Genomic DNA, 20,678 nt, shown 5'->3' with positions numbered 1-20,678 from the left:
TCATAACTCCCTGCTGGCCAGGGCAATCTTGTGATGGCATTGTTTTGCAAGAAGTTGGTAACTGCACGAGAACAGTGGTGTCTGGCATTGTCATCCATTGATGCAGGTCTTGTGAGAAGTGGGTGTTTTTCAAAATGTAGAAGAAGAAGAACAACAACAACAACAACACGATCCAAAATGTCCCTACGGAACTTTTCACCTGCTACTTACCCTATATAGTGACAAAGTCAATTTTACAATCGTAACAGGTAGCCTGATATCAATCATAACGGAAGTGCCATCAAATGAGATGAACTCTAAAATATTATTTGGTGTATAAGCTGTATTAGGTTGCCTCCAAACCCACGATGTACCATCCATCCTGGAAAATTGGCAATCTGCAGACCAATGGATCTTCCTCCAGCTTGCGATATTCCAGTTTTGACATGCACGGCACCATGCCAAACGGGCTGCTTTGTGTTTTGAGGTGAGAAGAGGGACGATCTTCTGGCTTCGTAATCTGGCGAACAAAGCCGATTCCGGACATTTCTTACGGATAACCTCCGAGGAAGATTCATTTGCTCTGCAACACTGTGCTTGTGGCAAAAAGGAATACGTCTGACAAGCCAGATCAGAGCTGCATCTTCTTTCTATGTTAGAGGTCACCCTGGGTCATCGAGATCGAGGCCGGTCATTAACATCATTAGTTTGTTGATGTTTGCGGACTAATCTGCTGATGACAGTCTGATGGAAGCCAAATTGACATCCAATTTCACTGTAAGACATCATAGCATTGTTCGTTCCATTAATTTTCCATCTTTAGGCTTCAACAGATCTTGGATAGGTCATCGTAACACAGTCCACCAATGTAATTATGTAATCATATCATTACCTTCTCCAAACCTTCACCATGTAAAAGTGTTTTTTTGCTTTTTTCAAGTTGATAGCCATATTATAGGGCTGCACATCCTGGGTGTGCAGAATTGCCTTGATCGAGTGACAAATGGAAAACACCGGCTGTGAATGTGGAGGGTTCTTTCATTCATGCTTGAAATAAAATATGAATTTGATTCAATTTCTGTTTTTGAACAGTACTGTATTGTTGGTGTGCTTGTCTTTATTCCACATGTGTACAAACCTCATCTTGAGTCCTGATGTTGTGAATCGTGCTTTTACTCGCTTTGCATCTCTGCACGATTTGTGCTTGAAAAGGAGTCCGTGTTGAAAATGAATGTGATCTATAGATAAAAACCTGAAGGCTGTGAGCTTGATGCTTTGATAAAATATTGTTGTCATTTCAAATGTAAATGCTGTTTTGACTCGTCAGAGTTGTACCCCGGATGATGGTTGTACCGGTACAATTGTACTTGTTTGTGCAGCTGTTTGCAGTTCATCTATCAAAGCATCATCATTTGTAATACGAGTCTGGGAGCTTTGTTTTCCACGGAGAAAAATATTTCTGGCATCGGCATCATCTTTCACCGAGTGAGCACAATAGACTTGGGCGATCTTTGTTCTTGTGTTCTTCTTGGGCGATATTGAAATATCATTGAAGTCATGATAAATACTTATCAGATACAAAGAAAATGCAGTTCGTTGTTGGAAATCGAAAACCAATTGGATGTTTTCTGTAACGCAACAACCTGTGCCACAATCAAAGGTGCAAGATGTATGTGAGTTGTACCTGGTGTGATGTCGGAAGCTACTTGCTCGAGGTGTTTTACTGTGGAGCTTCTGGTTTGTTGATAATGATTCTTTGCACGGATCTGATCTGCATGGCTGTTGCATGCGAGTCTTTGAAGCACTTTATTTTGACCAGTTGTAGGCTGCTTCACGATGACATTACGTCGAAGAGTTCTCTTTCTCCAGAAGAGGTCACCAGAGGAGCGTCCAGGCCTTGATGGTTAACATCCAAATGAGTACAATATGCAGGTTACCAGATTAGTTAATGATGTCAGGATCAATTTGGCACAACTGTGCTGTTGAAACCTGAAATTTAGAGGTTAGTTCGGAAGAAGTCAATTTAAATAGTGTTTTCCTTTAATTGAATTCTAACCTTTATACCATTTCAGGATCTCTACAACATTTCAAGATCATTTAGTGAAAATGTATTCATCTCCTGAAACGTTGTTGTTGAATGAATTTGGACCATACGTTCAGATTGGAATTTTTGCCAGGGTTCTGGCGACTTTGCAAAAGACACCAAAGGGGAGCTTGATAATGTTAGCAGATGAGTTCCCAGCTTTACGTACCTCCCTCGAACTGCGCACTCATTGATGTAATGCCCTGACTGCACAACAAGAGTCCGACAGATTATAGTTGTATCTGTAATCGAACCCAGATTAGAAAGCTCAAAGGCAAGTTTACTCGCGACCTGATGTATCCCATCTTGGCGAGACTTTCCTGAAACAAAAGACATGATTCCTTTATGGATTTCAATCACTACCATACATAATTATGTCCTGATCGTTGCTTCCACACCAGCAAGAATCTAACCTTGCACATAGTTGCATCCAGTAAGGTTAATTTGATTTCCTTTTTAAATTGCCATGAAAAATGTAACTTGCTCTAAACTTTGCCGACAAATGTTATAGCCTACTCATTTTGTAAAGCATTCAGATGGCCGATATGTTGTGCTCGAGGCAATGTTTATATGTACACAGCAGATATGGTTTGTGTTGCCTAAACAGTTGAAGGGGGTACGGACAGTAATTTTCTATTTCGCATACAATGCCACGCGAGGATCCAGCATGCATGACGAAGCACGCAACATGCATATCCGCATAGCCCTCTGCGACGAGCCCACTTTTGCTGAGCTGCGTCGCCAACCCGTTTCCCCCGGTTGCCCCGACTGTTTGTCTTACTTCGGATTTACCTGACGGCTACCCGCACCGAGCATCACACTCGCCCCCAAGTCTCCAGGCCTTTCCCTATCACACGCCCTGCTCCCCTTTTGTTGCCCGCTCTCCGGCAACACATTCGCCAACTTGTGATGTGAGGAATGTCCCCACGTGTCGTTTCTCCTTTGCTCTGATTTCCTTCCGTCTCACACCAGTTGTGACGAGCCATCAACTTCAACGTTGGCACTTCAATTTCATCCCCTGTTCCACAAAGCTTTCCAATCGGACAGATTTTCAGAAACGGGAATACATAATCAACGTGATTCGAGGTGAAAATGCATGGCATTACTTTCAGTTGCATGCAATGTTGAAGAGTTTGTTTACAGTGTCTGGGGAGACCACAGACCTACTGACAGGTGTGTTTTATTGTGTTTATATTCAAATATAGTACAGCAGGCATTCTGGTGGTTCAAAGTTGCACTTATGTTTTTGTTATTAAATTGGAAAATTTAAAAAAAATTGATGAATAGGCCTACTTTTTGTTGACAGCAGTTGGACGTCATGGTGCGATAACTTGGCGAACAACGTCACAGTTTGGGGATTTCCGACACCAGACCTCAAAAGGAGACTTTTGTCTACTATGGAAACATTCTTATTCCCCTCACATACGCTAAAGATGTCCATTAATCGAGTTGATAATAAAGCAGGTTATCTATAATTTTGCTCATCATCCTTGCTTCATTTGGAAAAACTAGTTGTAATTTATTATCGGCATCCATGTTAACGGTCACCCTGTGCAACTTCACTTGGACCACTTTCACAGCTGGATTAAAGAAACAAGGTATTCCCGGATCAACGAATAAACATGTAAAAGTTTGAAGGTGCGAGTGCGTTTGGTGTATGTTTCGGTGTCTTTTATTCTTAATTTTTCTTTATTTGTCGGTTTATTTTTTTCTACATGTCCACAGAGAGGTAAACTCTTGAAAAGTGTTTTGGTCAGGCTCAGTTTCTGTACCTGGATGGGTTTGAGAGGAGAGGAATAGCAGCCAAACCCCAAATTTTATCCAGGTTCCTCCCGATGACTCTATCTTTGCTTTTCTGGGTTCCTTCTGATGGCTCCAATGCTGTTTGTGGTCTCTCTTCTTTTATCCTAAAATCTTATCATAGCTTTCTTGGTCAATATTTCATACTTTTGGAAGATTAAGAGTATTTCATAAGAAGTACCATTTTAGACAATCTGAAATGAAAAATTATTTCATGAGCTTTCCTGATTATCTCCCTGCTGCACCCTGACCTCCCCCCCAACCCCCAACCCAATCCTGTTTGCCTCCTTTACCCTATTCCCATTATTTTTATTGCACCTCCCTTGGCTCGCACCACAAGTGGTAGCCAGAACACCAACAATGAGCTTTTCTGGAATGCTCACAACAATTACAGCAGATGTCCCTTTCACATACATCACTATTTTGTTTCATCACAAAACTTTGGCGCATCCTGACTTTTTTTGAACTTGTAAGTACAGGCTGCGGGGACTTTTTAAAGTACCCCTTCAAACATGTCTTTTTTTTTCTTTCTTCCTGGTATAAATTAATTTCCACTCAGATGCGTGCATGCTTAGAATTGTTTTGGAAATCATTGTCATCAGTGAAGTCAGCATGTCAGCCGTGCAATTATTGATGTAACAATTTTTCTTTTTAAAATGAAAACCCAAAACAGTAGCTGAAAGGTCACGGAGTTGCCTGACTTACAAAAAAAAACGAAAGCTTTGTGTGTGAAGTCCTACTTGATGATGTCCAGACACCTTTTTAAAGGTGTCTAGTCATGAAAATGATATTGCTCTCCAAATGGCTTGAGGCTACATGATCATACTTGAGGTATAACACCACAATGGAACTGTTAGGGCAAGTGAGGAGTGACTGAGTCAACGGCCCCTCATTGTTATTTTCAGCTGCTTTACCCAATCCTCACGAATGCTTATTGTTGACCCGAGCGATGACTCTTCCTCCTCTTGATACCTACAGATTTACTACCATATTTATTCCTCGCTGGCAGTGACGCATGCTTGCTTACGTGCGTGCCAGGGGGCAACACGTCGGTGAGGTGGAATAACGAGGGATTAATGGTTTGGTAAAACAAAAAATGAGAGAAAGGGGATGTGGCTTGTATAATGGCTGCCACACTTCTTTGTTGTCATAAGAAACTTCAGAAGGCGGTGATGTTGTAGGTAGCATGTTTGGCACCAATGCACCTGTTCTTTGCTACAGCTTCCAGCATTCACATGTTCACTTGTGTTTACCCTCTGTCTGTTTCTTGTTTGGTATTTCAGACTCATTGTTGTCATTGAGGGTTTTTATTTCAATTGATCTGAGGCTCGTGTTCAAGTTTTGTTTTTGTTTAAAGAATGTGTCAAAATTGAAACTGCTCATAAAACCTGATAATTATGAGTTACACTTTAAATTATCCACTTGCACAGCCAGGTTGTACTTTATTTTCTACTTTGTTTAGGTTTTGGAAAGCTTCACAGCACGAAGAACTTGAATTTTTTTCAGCATTTCATTACCCTCGCTGGAGGAGAGGGAATTGTATTTGTATTGGACCCGTTTGTCTGTCTGTTTTTTGTTTGTCCGCACAGAACTTCACTGTTTTTCTCCGCAACCGCTTGTCGGACTGAGACGAAATTTTCACCAAAGGAGCGATGACTCATGTAAAATGCTATATTTTAAATTATGACGTCATAGGTCACGTGGTGTGGCAGCCATGTTGGAAAAATGGAAAAACTTTGAACCTCTATCTCTGAAACCACACCAAGAAAAAAAAAATTGAAACTTGCCAAATAGCAAGTACACCAAATGGGGTCGAAGTGACTTTTTTTTAAAAAAGATGTCATATGTGCCTTCATTATGACTTCATAATTGCATATGTGCAGTTTGAAAATTTTTGAGTCATCTAGGGATAAAATTGTCCACAGAAAAAAATAATTTTGATGACATCATTGGTCACATGATTCGGCAGCCATTTTTTTTTTTAATAAAAAACCTTCAAAAATCTTCTTCCCTGAAGTGGCTAAACAGATCGAGGCGAAACTTTACACGTATGACCGCCTATCCATGAAGAATAAAAGGTTCACACATATGATGTCATAGGTCAAATGGTTTGGTGGCCATATTGGATTTATCCAAAAACCTATGAAAATCTTCTCCAGAATGGCTAGACAGATTGAGGGGAACTTCACAACAATGTTCCCCAAGCCATGGGTGTCCAAGTTTGTTTCGGAATAATTGATAGTTGACATGGTTTGGTAGCCATATTGGATTGAAGAAAAATATTAAATAATGTTTTCTCTGGAACCGGTTAACTAATCGACATGAAACTTACAGAATTATATAATTTTTTTGATGTGGGTTCTTTTTGTTTGTTTTTTAAAATATTTTTATTTTTGGAATAATTATCACTTGGCTATGCCTGGGTGGGTTTGAGGGTAGACGAGTAGCAGCTGAAACCCGAATCCTATCCAGGTTCCTCCTGATGACTTCATCTTTGGTTTTTGCTTGTTTGGCTTCCTTCTGATGACTCCAATGTAGGACTGGACCAATTTGGTCTTCCATTTGATTTTAATTGAATTAATTTTAATCCCATTCTAAATTCAATTGAATAATAATAATTTTAAAACGTCATGGGTCAGGGTCAGGTGTCCAATCAAAGTGGGACGTCTTGGTACCCGGTCATCACTGCCAGCAGTTATAAAGTGGCAGTTCTAATTAGGTCTCTTATTAATTACGTAACCCACCACTACAAAAACACCACACAAAATACACCACACAACACTGCACAAACCTCACACAAAATACCAAACAAAGCAAGTCCTGGTGAGGGTCTGCAATCTCTGATTGCTCTTTTTCTTGTTTCGATCGTTGCGGTTATCGAAAATACCCCTATGCATTTAGAGACATGCAGGATTTTTCCCCAGATCGATATTTCTTTAGTTTGTACTAAGATAGATTTCCTACCTTTGGTATAAATGGATTTTGGGAGGGAGATGTGCTGTGAGTTAGCATGTTCAATTTCCCTTTAATATCTCCTTCTATCAATTCATCTTTTGGCCTTCCTTTAACTCCAGCTACCGATCCATTGCCGGTCCCTTGCTCTTTGCATTTCAAACCCTGTAACTCCTCATGACCCTTCCCTCTTTGCCTTTCAAACCTCCACCTCACTTTTTATTCGACATCCAAACCATTCTGCTTTCACGAGAGTCCGCACATCATTAATTACCGATTACTTTGATTAGTCAAAATATTGGACCTGAATTCCTCTGTAACTCGTACTTGTAACTTGTAAAAATATTCTTAATCAAGTGCTTACATGCTGGGGAATTAAATAGACCTCTCTTTTCATTGCCTGCAAAACTCTCATTTGAAACACGATAAAGTCTATTATTTGAGCTGCAGCTGACATAATCGTGCAGCTCGCTGAGGGGGGGGGGGGTGTGGCTTGGTTGTGGGACCACCCCTTGATGATATGGCCAGACAGGGACCAATCCATCCATCCATCCATCCATCCATTGGGACCATACTCTGTGCAGAGCATTGTTGCTGCCTAAGCAGTCTCCTTGGCTGTTGACACAATCCTGGATGGGTCGCCACGCCGACACAGGATACCAGCAAGCTGGAACTCATTTTGCCGACCTCAGAAGGATGACAGACACAGTCAACCCCACCTGGTATTAATTCAACAGCCAAGGGGGATTTGAACTCAGGATCCTAGGACGCCAACCCCACCACCCTAACCATTAAGCCAACACCAGGCTTAGAGGCCAATGAGAAGGTGATATGGCCTGAAAGGCGACCAGTGACAGGAGCCACAACCGTGGTAAAAGGAAGATCGGTTTGTCCTCCGTGGAGAGTGGATGTGGAATCCTCTGAATGAAGTTTGTGATATTTGAGAACATGAGTGGATTAAGTTGGTGAAAGTCTCGAATTATTCATGCTCAAGAGATTCTGGGCACCCTTCCACATAGATTAGCAGACATTCACGACGCCTTTCCATGGAGATCGACAAGTACATTCCAGGCGCCTTCCCATGGAGATCGGCAAGTGCTCTCGTGGACCAAGCAGCCTTTCCACTGAGACTGGACTCTGCTCTCGACACTTTTCCACATATATCTCAACTCTTGCATCTTGGCTCTGCTATCGAGGACTTTCGGCATAGATCAGCAAGTGCTCCCGTGAACCAAGCGTATGGTCCTTCATGCGTCTCGAGCTATCAAGCGCATTGGACTGCTAGGCATTGCGATTATCCATCAGGAACCTGCCAGGAGCACTTGATGTTCTATACTCCACTCGCCCCCGTCTGCTGGGAGGTTTTGTCTCGTAGTGCTCCGATCCACCACACATCGCCTGCCAGGAGTGCTTTCGACTCGTCTCATGTGCCAACACTTTTGATTAGTCTTGCTCTCATCCTTCAATCTCTCCTTACCATGAGTCATTTGGCCAAGCCTGCACTCATGTCTGCCTGTTTGGACCGCAAGAGCCACCAATGGGGCGTTTGCGTGCTGCACAAGTCTACACGAGCTTACAAGCATCTGTGAAAGGTGAGGCAGGAGTTGTACCCATGCTCAGCTCTGCACTCTATCTACTTTCTTTCTATCTATGTTTCTCCTAAATGATTGATGTTGCGCTATGTCCTGTGTGTAGTCTCGGTTAAGACAGTGTAAGTGGGCTCTGTAAGTTTTAAGAATAATTACTGTTCTCTTGTGCCTTTTCATTGTGATTTCTGCCCATCCATTGCTATTGTAAATACCTGTCATTGCTGACTGAATCAACCTTGTTGAGCTTTTGAATAAATGTGCTCGTTAAACTGTTAAACGTTTCCTGCCTGCTCGCTTTTCAACTTTCCTCCATTGGTCCGACATCGTGTGCCAGTTCAGGACTGATTGGCTCCATGATTAGCAAACAGCCATCCACGGTCTACTCGGCCATACATGATAAATATACGGGTGGTTCTTGAGGGCGTGACTCCCAATTAGGGTTGCCATGCCAAAGATAAGGTAACGCGTAACCAAGGAGCGAAAACTCTGCTGTGCTTGACGGATCTAATCAGTAGCTGTGGTTGCCTAGCATCCCATTGGATTGTGGAGTTGTCTGTGGTCAGCGGCCTGAGGACCGGAGGTTGGGTAAAGTTTTGAGGAGCTCCCTCGTGATAACCCCGGATCTGCGACAATATATTACTTTGCAAGACAGATCTGATACTTTGCAAGGCAGATCTGATAAATATTCAAACATTGTAAATATGGGTATGCAAGGAAGGCAGGGTAGCTCCTTTGATAATGTGCTCACCGCTGAGACTTTCTTATCTTGGATTTGTTCTCCTGTGGATTGAAATCTGAGCAAAAAGAACTTCGCTTTTGTTTCAGTGCCTGCAGTAGGTGCTGCATTGCAGAGTAGGTACATTGTGGATTGATACTCAAATATTGTTGCCCCATCTGCGTGTGCACTACTATTACTTCTTTAACTGCCCCAATTATTATTATTATTATTATTATTATTATTGAAACTTCTTGTCAGATTGACCGGGAAAAGTTTTTGGACCAAGTCATTCATAAACCGCCTGGACAGATCTAACGTTCAGATGAAAGCTGTTTCATCTGCATACAAGTATCTTATATAATTCTCATTCACACCATTTATTCTGTTTCTTGGCATTCACTTATTGGAGTGACATGAGATTTTTTCCAGGATTTTTGATGAGACTAAATTTTTTTGATTGACTAAATCAACGCCACTCAAGCTGGTGTCCTTCTCAATCATGTCTTAAAGGGTTTTAAGGGTACTACTCCTTCTCCAGAGTTCTTCATGTCGCATCACATGACCAGCAAGATGAAGGCGGCATTCCCGTGCAATAGCAGAGATGCGGGACAAAGAACCATACATATCCCTATTAGCAATATGGTGTTGCCAAGAAATGTTCAGAACTTTTATGAAGCAATTGGGTGAAGGTACCATCAAGTGATTTCTCCAATGTTTGGGTCAAGCTCCAGGATTCCCACCCATAGAGAAGGATTGACTCAACTGTAGTTTTGAAGACCCTTTGCTTATTCTGTCTGTGAAATGGAGAGCTCCAAACTTTATGGAGGGTGTGAACTGCGATCCAAGCCTGAGCTTTTCTGCATTCTAAGTCACACTGCATGTTGGTATAGCAGCGGAGGTATTTAAAGTCATTCTCTCTCTCTCTCTCTCTCTCTCTCTCTCTCTCTCTCTCTCTCTCTCTCTCTCTCTCTCTCTCTCTCTCTCTCTCTCTCTCTCTCTCTCTCTCTCTCTCTCTCTCTCTCTCTCTCTCTCTCTCTCTCTCCATTGGATTTTGGGCAACAGTGAGTAGAGCACACTTAGCAGAATTGACGTGCATATGCTTAGTCTTTTCAGCATCGAGTCCGATCCCAATAGACCCAACCATGTGAAGCAGAAGTTCAGCTTCACTTATTATTTCTGAGAGAAGTACTGTGTTGTCAGCAAAGTTGGGGTCAGAAATGTGTTGGGCTGGATGGTTGTGACTTCTTTGCTGGGACAGAGTTAAACCATCCCAGTCTTCAATCACAGTTATTAGGGCATAGTCCAAGGCAATGATAAACAGGTAAGGAGCGAGCAGGTCACCTTGAAGATTTGAAAAGTTGGTCTCTACTTCAGGAGTTAATGCCATTGCAGAGGTACACTACATGGCCAAAAGTATGTGGACACCTTCTAATTAGTGGATTCGGCTATTTCAGCCATAGCCAGTGCTGACAGGTGTATAAAATCAAGCACACAGCCATGCAATCTCCATAGACATTGGCAGTAGAATGGGCCATACTGAAGAGCTCAGTGACTTTCAACATTGCACCGTCATCGAATGCCACCTTTCCAACAAGTCAGTTCGTCAAATTTCTGCCCGGATAGAGCTGCCCCGGTCAACTGTTAGTGCTGTTATTGTGAAGTGGAAATGTCTTGGAGCAATACCAGTTCAGCCACGAAGTGGTAGGCCACACAAGCTCGCAGAACGGGACTGCCGAGTGCTGAAGCACGTAGCGTGGATAAATCATCTGTCGTCAATTGCAACACTCACTACCGAGTTCCAAACTAACCCTGGAAGCAACGTCAGCACAAGCACTGTTTGTAAAGAGCTTCATGAAATGAGTTTCCATGGAAGAGCAGCCACACATAAGCTGATGATCATCATGTGCAATGCCAGGCGTTGGCTGGAGTGGTGTAAAGCTCACTGCTGTTGGACTCCAGAGAAGTGGAGACACGTTCTTTGAAGTGATGAATTCTGGAGTGATGAACTTGTTCATGCTTCACCATCTGGCAGTGTGACGGATGAATCTGGGTTTGGCAGATGCCGGGAGAGCGCAACCTGCCCGAATGCATAGTGCCAACTGTAAAGTTTGGTGGAGGATGAATAATGGTCTGGAGCTGTTTTTCATGGTTCTGGTGAGGCCTCTTAGTTCAAACGAAGGGAAATCTTAACGCTACGGCATACAACGATATTCTAGACAATTTTGTGCTTCCAACTTTGTGGCAACAGTTTCGGGAAGGCCCTTTCCTGTTTCAGCATTACAATGCCCCCGTGCACAAAGTGAGGTCCATACAGAAATGGTTTGGTGAGATCGGTGTGGAAGAACTTGACTGGCCTGCACAGAGCCCTGACCTCAACCCCATCAAACACCTTTGGGATGAAAAGGAACGCCGACTGTGAGCCAGACCAAATCGCGCAACATCAGTGCCCGATCTCAAGAATGCTCTTGTGGCTGAATGGAAACAAATCCCCACAGCAATGTTCCAACATCGAATGGAAAGCCTTCCCAGAAGAGTGGAGGCTGTTGTAACAGCAAAGGGGGGTGGGGGGGGGACCAACTCCGTATTAATGTCCATGATTTTGGAATGAGATGTTGGATGAGCAGGCGTCCACATACTTTTGACCATGTCATGTATCTTCAATCATAATTTGTATGGCCTTCACAATCGACTCGGGGATGCCGTATGCGTGTAGTATTTGGGAAAGTTTGTTCCTGTCAATGGAGTCGAAGGCTTTCCTGAAGTCTATGAAGATGATAACAGCCTCTTTTTGGTGGTTACTTACTTCCTCAATGATGCACCTGAGAGCAAGGATCGAAGATGTAGATTGATGGGGTCTTAAACCATTTTGATTTGGGCATAGGATTTTTTTTCTAATTCAGAGCGAATTCTGTTAACGAGGAAATTGTAGATTTTTGCTGCTGTTTGAGTTAAACTTATTCCACGAAAGTTTACAGGAAGCATTAAATTTCCTTTCTTAAGTATTGGTACAAAACATGATTTCCACCATTTGGAGGGCACTTTCCGAGGTATGTTTCGTTGTAGAATTTCAATAAAATCTTCCTTAACTTCGGAAGTCACCAGACTTCGATTGGAATTCCATCGAGACCGGGGGCTTTTCCAAGTTTCATTGCCATGTCAAATTCTGCTGATGAAAATATGCCAGCAGTAATGGTGGAGTTGACCTCGAAAATGGGATTGATTGGATTGTTGGGTCGGCTTGTATTATCAGAAGGGAGTAGTTTTTGGAAATGACTTTTCCAGGAACCTAAGTGATCCTCACCTTGGATAAAAACGGTTTTAGATTTATTTCCGGGAAGTTGTTTCACTAGTTTCCCGGTGTTACGGAGTGCGCTGGTTGATTGCCCTTCATCAAAGCCTCCCAGTATATTGTGAAACTGCTTTTCCTGGGCTTCATCGTATGTATCACATAGTGCAGCCTCAGGTTGTGCACTGGGGAATAGCATCATGAGCAGCGTTAACTTCAGCAGTTCCTTGAACACTAGTTTTTACAGCTTTTCGTGGTGGCAATATATTTGAACCAACTTTATTACATATGTCAACGAAATTTTGTATGTGCTTGACTGATTTATTTCCAATAAATTCCCTTCAGTGGAAATTTCATTTTCAATTTGGGAGGTTATGTGAGGATTGGCACAGACAATATCCCAAGGAAGTCTTGTTTCAAAGGGGAACTACACCTACATGTTACACGATGGCCTGGCATCTCATGTCTGGTGTTGGCTTCATGGGTAGGGTGGTGGGCTTGGGATACTAGGGTCCTGAGTTCAAATATTGCCTGGCTGTTGAATTAATACGAAGTGGGGTTGACTCAGCCTGCATTCATCTGAGGTTGGCAAAATGAGTATCAGCTTGCTGGGATGATTGAGCTATTTCAGCGTCGTGTGTCAGAGTGATGACCTGTCTTGGATTGTGCCAAATAGCCCAGGAGACTGCTTTGATGGTACTGATGCTCTGTACATAGTATGGTCCTGATGGATGGAAGGCTTGGTGATTTGTGACGAGTCTGGTGGAAGGGAGGGGATCGTGTTTAGTGTTGTGAAGCTGGTGCTTCTCCCCTAGGCAATGGTACACAACATATTGTGGTCCTGAGACAGTTATTTCATGAGTATCCATCTTAGATAGCCCTTTTCTTTTGTCTAGTGCAGTGATCTTCACGATTGGTTTTGAAGGAGCCACTTTTGCTGATAAGACATCAGTGTGAGCCGCCACACCACCTGCAGGACTCCATCATGGCTGCTATTCGGCCCCGCCTCCAAATACTCTTCATTGCTGTGGTTAACTGGGCTGTAAGTGTAATTATTTGTCCACTGCACCCACATCCTGATGTAGTAATGTTACTTTTATGCTTTGTGTTGGAACACTCATTTGAAACCATTGCATCAATTTGAGAGCATTTATGGTGGATGAGGATGGGCTATTTTCACATTTGTGTATTATCGGCCACACATCATGGGCCGCACTTTAGGCCACCAGTGGCTCACGGGCCGTGCAATGAAGAACAGGGGTCTAGTGGGTTTACAGGACAAAATGCATTGCGAGGGCTTTTAGGCAGGTCTTTATACTCATCGTCTGTCTATTTTACTTACTTTACTTCACACACGACCCCTCCATCACGCAAGCATGCACACAGAGCAACAGAAGCAGCTCATTTGCATATGCGTGCCTTTCTCTTTCAAACTTCGTATCATTATCAAACAGCCGCTCACCTTAGACCTTCTCTAAACTCGAACCACAATGCTACAACATTTCTACAACCACTACAACAGCTTAATAAAAAATCCATACATCATTCCAAGCTCACTTATCTTCGCCATTCACCGCCACAACCGCTACGATGCCTCAACCATCTCACCATAGCTCACCTCTACACCACTGCTATGAATGCCACAACCACAGTTGCCACCACAGATGCCCACCACTGGCCTATGAAGGTCGTGGGGAACAATGGATGTGATTTACCATTCTAGATGCCTGTGCTTGGGACATTCTGGCATGTAGTTTGAAGCACAAGTGTGCGCTAGAATCCGTTTGACATTATATGGATAGTCCGAGTGCTCCGCTCAATAACGGCTCCCATTTGGTGTCCAGCACATGTTCGTGACCAGAGAGCACCACCAGATAAGCACTCCCCAGGTTAATATCGGAGATGAGTCGCATGGCGAGGCACATAAGCTCAGGAGGTCATTTATGGTGCATCATCCTCATGTGGGCAGGGCCAACACTTGGGAAAGCATCCGTGTACCAACGGGACACTTAGAAACTCCTACCGTCCATCCTGATCCGCCTTTAGGTTTCTCCCTCGTCAAACAACTATAAAACACCCTGCGAGTGGAAGGGAAGAAAGATTATGGTTTTGGCTTTGTCTGCAGCTTGGGGTGGCAGACGGACCTGAACGGGCGATTGGAGCTCGAGGAACGGAGCAGGTGGAGCAGAGTGCTGGGTTTGAATCAGGTGAGTGAATCAGGCACCGTGCTGACACATTCATTAGAGCCAAGCCAAAACACATTTACACCAACAGACTCAGACTATCTCCTCACACGTTCCTTTCTTTGTTCCTAAAACCCTCTCACTCACATCTTTACATTTTCCTCTTCACATAGCAACACACTGCACCTCATCACACTTCCTCTGACCATGTACCTTCAACACCTTGAGTTTTCCTCCGTCCTCCTCTCCCTCATAAGCGACTGGGAAGCGTGGGCCTGTCGACCATGCCAGGTACAAAAGAGGTTGCAAACACCTCGTTCTTTTCTAACCTCTCTTGCTTTATACCTTCCTCGGGTATGTGTCTGATGGCACCTGTCTTGTATAGTATAAGCTAAGAGTGTGCAAGTTTATTATATGGGGATACGTTCTGCACTGTCTTGTTTCTTTCATCAATATTTGCATTTCCCTTGTTATAAATATAGATGCTTGATGTAAATGTACCCAGCTCGTTGCATTTATTCCCTATTGGTCCAGTGTAGTCCGCACGCAGTTTAGCCGCAAAATTCTGCCCCACGTAATTTGCTCTTGTTATCCGGTGCATACTTGCAGCTCCGCTCAGCTGCACGTGACCCAGTGAGTTAGAGTATGCATCGATGGCACAAGCCCCCCCCCCCTTTGGTGCAGCTGTCCACAAGTAGGGTATCACATGAGGTAGTGCAACCCTGCCAGATTGACAGTACTACCTACTGGTGCTCATGGTTGCTTAACAAACCGCTGGAGCACAAAGTTATTCAAGCCCAGTGGCCTCAGGACCAGGTGTTCGAGAGGAACTTGAGCGCTTCCCCTCGTAGTGAAACTCGAACTCCGGATCTGAAACGAAATTTTATATATATATATATATATACATATATATATATATATATATATATATATATATATATATATATATGTATTTATGATGAGGGAAAGGCAGTGGACATAGTATATCTAGACTTTAAGAAGGCATTGATAAGGTATCACATCGGAGGTTGTTAGCCAAAGTGAGTGTTTGTGGAGTGACTGGTCAGGTAGCTAATTGGATTGCAAACCGGCTTAGTGATAGGAAGCAGAGTGGCTGTGAGTGGGAGGATGTCTTGCTGGGAGGACGTAAGTAGTGGGTTACCTCAGGGATCAGTACTCGGACCATTACTATTCATTATTTACATCAACGATTTGGATAATGGGGTAAAAAGTAAGCTTTCCAAATTCGCAGATGACACTGATGACATTTGCAGATTTGATCACAATTTGATCTCCTCAGCCCCCAAAATATTTTGTAAACCGTTTCAATCATGCTATTTTACGCAATTGGTTTCAAAACATGCTGCTGCAGGTTGAAACACGCACTAATAAACAACATGTAAAAGCTATTAAGCTTTATAACGTCAACATATTTCTGCAATGATGTTGCAAGTCCATTTTGATAATATTAAACGATTAAAGGTCCACAGAATCAAAAAAAAAAAATCATGTTTGGTTTATTGGATAGATGTGGCTTCACTTAACACTTAATTGTTGTTCTTTTCTTGAATAAATATCTTGAAATGAAGATTTTAATGTTTTCTGGTGTCCTTTTACGCTCGATTGGCCCCGCCACCCTAAAAAAAACCAATGGCAATCATATATTTCGTAACCCGCCATGTTATCTCGACCTCTGGTTGATACGTGTGTGGTCTTACAGCACCTTTCTTGATCAGAAAATTATTCATCATATACACTTTCTGATGAGTCTGAAGCAAGTTGTGTGCCCATTATCCATTGCGTGCTGAGAATTTTTCCATTGATTACGTCATGGCAGTTTATCTGGAAGTTTTAGGGCGGTTCCTGCCGGATTGGCTTTTTTAACTGTAACACTCAATAAACTTTTTAGAATTAAAAACCACATTCAGTCCATTGTTTATTACTTAAAAATCAACATAATCACTTCTTAAAAAAACTTCATTTTTTCTAATTATGTGGACCTTTGAGGCAGTCAGCATGGATTTACCAAAGACAGGTCATGTCTCACGAATTTATTAGATTTATATGAAAGCTTCTGATTGGGTGGATGAGGGAAGTAAAGTCGATGTATGATACCTCGACTGTTAGAAGGCATTTGATAAAGTACCACATAGAAGGTTGTTAACTAAGGTCAGGGCTAGAGGAGTGCCTGGTCAGGTAGCTAACTGGATTAGTGATATGAAGCAAAGAGTACCTGTGAGTGGGTTGATGTCTATTGGTGAAGCTAATAGGATGGAAATAGTGGGGTACCTCAAAGATCAGTCAGTACTCGGACCATTGTTCATAATTTACATGAACAATATGGATTGTGGAGTGAAGAGTAGTCTTTCCAAATTTACAGATGACACCAAGTTTGGAGGTAAGGTGGATAGCAGAGAGGGGTGGTGATCACATTCAGGAAAGTATCGATACTTGTATAGATTGGGCAAAGGATTAGCAGATGTAATTTAACCTGAGCAAGTGTAATCTGTTGGGGATGGGAAAGAACAATGAAAATAGAGATTACAGGATGCAAGGGGTAATTTTGGAGCGTGTCACACAGGAGAAGGATCTGGGGGTGGTAATAGATATGGGAGGTAAGCAGTCAGCACACTGCCAGGCAGCTTTTGGTAAAGCAAATAGGGTTTTAGGGTGTATTCAGAGGGGGATCAATTATAAATCAAATGAGGTGGTGTTAACATTGTACAGGAATTCAGTGAGGGCCACATCAAGAATATTGTGTACAGTTTTGGTCACCACAGTTCCTGAAGGAGATAGATGCCATAGAGAGGGTTCAGCATAGGGCTACTAGATTGATTCCAGGCCTAGCTAGACTCAGCTATGAGGAGCGGGTGAAGGAGACAGGGCTTTATTCACAAGAAAGAAGGCGGTTACGAGGAGATATGATAGAGATATTTAAGATAATGAAAGGTGTAGATAAAATAAATGCAGAAGAATTATTCAATAGAGTAGACAGTGATAGGACCAGGGGCCATAGCCTGAGAGTAAAGAAGAGGAGAGTTAAGAAGGTAGTAAGGAAGGGGACTTTCACTCAGAGAGTAGTTAATGCATGGAATAGTCTCCCTGGAAAGGCAGTGGCAGCAGAAACAGGAGATAAGTTTAACTTAGAATTAGGTAGGTACCTGGAAGTTATGGAGATAGAGGGGTATGGGGATGTTGATAGGACTTTTAAGTAGTTTGAGCATTGATGGGTGATTGTGTGCATGGAATGCTGTTGGTGGGGGTCTCCTCAAGGGGTGTTGTGTGGTTGATGATGTGTGTTTTTAATCAAGCCCATGCCCCCTCCTCTGAGGGGGAGGGGGAGAAAAAACATTACAAAACGACAAAATCTTAAAATAGATATATTAAAAAAAAAAAATTGCATTTTCTTTTTTGAATCTTGTGTAGATAAATTAGTGTGTTGTTCACACAGGCATGATGGGCTGAATGGCCTCGACCTGTGTCTGTTTTCCTTGCATACCTACACAATATGTAAGGACACCCTGCTAATATGTATATGTTGTATTGTTCGTCTTTTGGCTGCTCCCGTTATGGGTCGCCGCAGCGGATCATCCGTTATGATCCGCATACTGATTTGGCATAGGTTTTACGCTATATGCCCTTCCTGACGCAACCCTGGTCGCCTCTTACGACACAGGGATAAGGATTGGGTTTCGCCATGATGCCAGGCTGCCCTACACCCTCTCAGAGCATGGCTCAGCACAGGGCTCCCATCCTCAAGCGATCCTCCAACCCAAGCCTCCGAGTAGCTGGATTACAGGCGCACACCACTACGCCCAGTATACCCTGCTAATATGTATGTATATATATACATATATATACATATATATATATATATATATATATATATATATATATATATATATATATATATATACATATATATATATATATATATATATATATGTATTTGCGAATTCGCGCCCGCTGACGTGCGGATGGCCACGTAACTCGAATCGCGGCACGTCGCCCACCGGACGGACAATTCTGTCGTGACCCTCTTGGAACAACGCCGGGATCCAGTCACGGGTGGGAGTTTAACCCGACCACGATCGTGCCAATTGCCCACCCGCGCAGGATAGGGTCGCTCGCCAAATTCGATCTACCTAAGTACCTGCGCGGATGGTCGACCGGACGATCATACCACGCCACAGGCTGACTCTGGACACGAACCGCTTAAGCGGTCCGTTCCGTGCTACAGTGATAACCGAGCGGTGTTATCGTCAGCTTTGACGGTTCAGATTAATTACCGGGATCTTGCACCCACTACAAACCCTTTACGTGAAGCAAGATGGAGGGTCAATAAAAAAGGAAAAGACACGAAGCAAAGCGGGAACAGTTCAATAAGCAAGCATTTTTATTCACACACACACAGACAAGCATGGAAGGCACATATTTACAGTCATAGAGTAATGAAAAATGCACATATAGCAATTAAAACAAAAGAAACGATGCAGAGCTACAACCGAATACGCGTACACACGGCAACACTAAAACAGTTCTACTTTACGAGACACGGTGCCACAAGATCCATACAAAAACCCCGAAAAGAAAATGGTGACTTCCCTTTGGGCCGTCGAGTCCCTCTCCCACGTCCGTCGGTGTGGTCGCGCCTGGCCGTGACTCCGATACCTGGCGTGATAGGCGAGTCCTCTCCAGCGTGCCCCGCGCCGGCACGTGTTGGCCGCTCGACGCCACGGACGAGGTTTTCGGCGCTATCTCAGCGCGGATAGAAAGGCGGGGGAGGGGGGATGTGGTTGCTCGAGGTCGTGGTGTGGGGCATGGCAGATGCTCCGTCCCGCCAGTGGGGTCTCGGGACCGCACCACAGAAGACCAGGCCAGCGGCCACCACGCAGAGGAGACGAAGATGAAGAGAGCAAGAGCACCCCAAGCGCTCCGCCCGTGTCCGACTTTAATAGCCCGGGGCTCCGCCCTTCACTCCGCCCCCGTTTTCGGCTCTACCCTCCTTCGAGAGGGTTCTCGAAGAGGGTCGTTCCCTCTCCCCGACCGCCTCACGCTGGTCATCCACCAATCGCCAGCAAGCTGCCCTCCCCTCTTCCTTCATACCAAGCGCGGGGGAAAAACAGGCGGGAAAACCCGCGCGTCCTCACAACTCCTTCCCTGGCGCCCTTGTTTGCCGTTCCGAAGCGGACGTAGTGGCGAAGATGTGGTAGCGTAGATAGTGGCGGTGGCGTAGTTGTTGAGTGTGGTTTGTTTGAAATAAAAGATAGAAAAAAGAAAAACGACTAACTCAAAGCGTCGCAGCCCGGATGGATCACATAAATTCCCTCTATACAACGCATTTGGGCTAACTACACATGTACTTATGAACATATCTCACCTGAGGGTCCTTTATGGTGTAATGCAAATTTCCACAGCCGTAACAATATATATATATATATATATATATATATATATATATATATATATATATATATATATATATATATATATATATATATATATATATATATATATATATATATATATATATATATATATATATATTGAAACTCATTCTAACTATTGATTCACTAACTCACTGGCTGACAGACTGACATATTAATGGTAACAGGGGTACTACATCAGCAGCACAGCTGTACTTCCAGAAAATGATGCAACCAGCAGCCACAGGCTGCATACAAAACACCAAAACTATAAAAAAATGAGAGAAGTGAAAATATGCCTGATATAAATGGCTGTTACATTTAAAAGTATTTCACTCATTTTAATAATATTTAATTAAACAGATTTTACAGTTCACAATGTAATTTATCAATAAAGTAGGGGTGATGGTACGCGGTGCATTGAAAATGTTCTATATTATACTGGTGGATGTCCAAAACTGGCCAAAAGTATAACTGGGTATATTGTATACAAAGTTTAATTATATATCTATACTAGCAGGGTATGCTTAGACGTTGTAAGCAATAACGAACCTTGCTTCCCCTTTGTCTTGGGTCACTCACCTGTATTTGTTGTTTTTTTTTTCCATTTATTTATATTTTCATTAACAGATGTTTTCCGACGGTTCTGTGATTTTTCCTGG

The 20,678-nt window shown here is 43.1% G+C and overlaps 1 pseudogene; it reads right to left on the bottom strand.

The window, feature by feature from the left end:
* Positions 1–18,269: 18,269 nt before the first annotated feature.
* LOC147026742 (signal recognition particle RNA) lies at positions 18,270–18,410 on the bottom strand (annotated as a pseudogene).
* Positions 18,411–20,678: the final 2,268 nt, after the last annotated feature.

This window comes from Eptatretus burgeri, chromosome 5 (genome assembly GCF_056783735.1).
Source record: "Eptatretus burgeri isolate ZD-2024b chromosome 5, Ebu_testis_v1, whole genome shotgun sequence".
Taxonomy (NCBI): domain Eukaryota; kingdom Metazoa; phylum Chordata; class Myxini; order Myxiniformes; family Myxinidae; genus Eptatretus; species Eptatretus burgeri.
The sequence above is the reverse complement of the archived record's forward strand: the minus strand, read 5'-3'. Positions and strand labels throughout refer to the sequence as shown.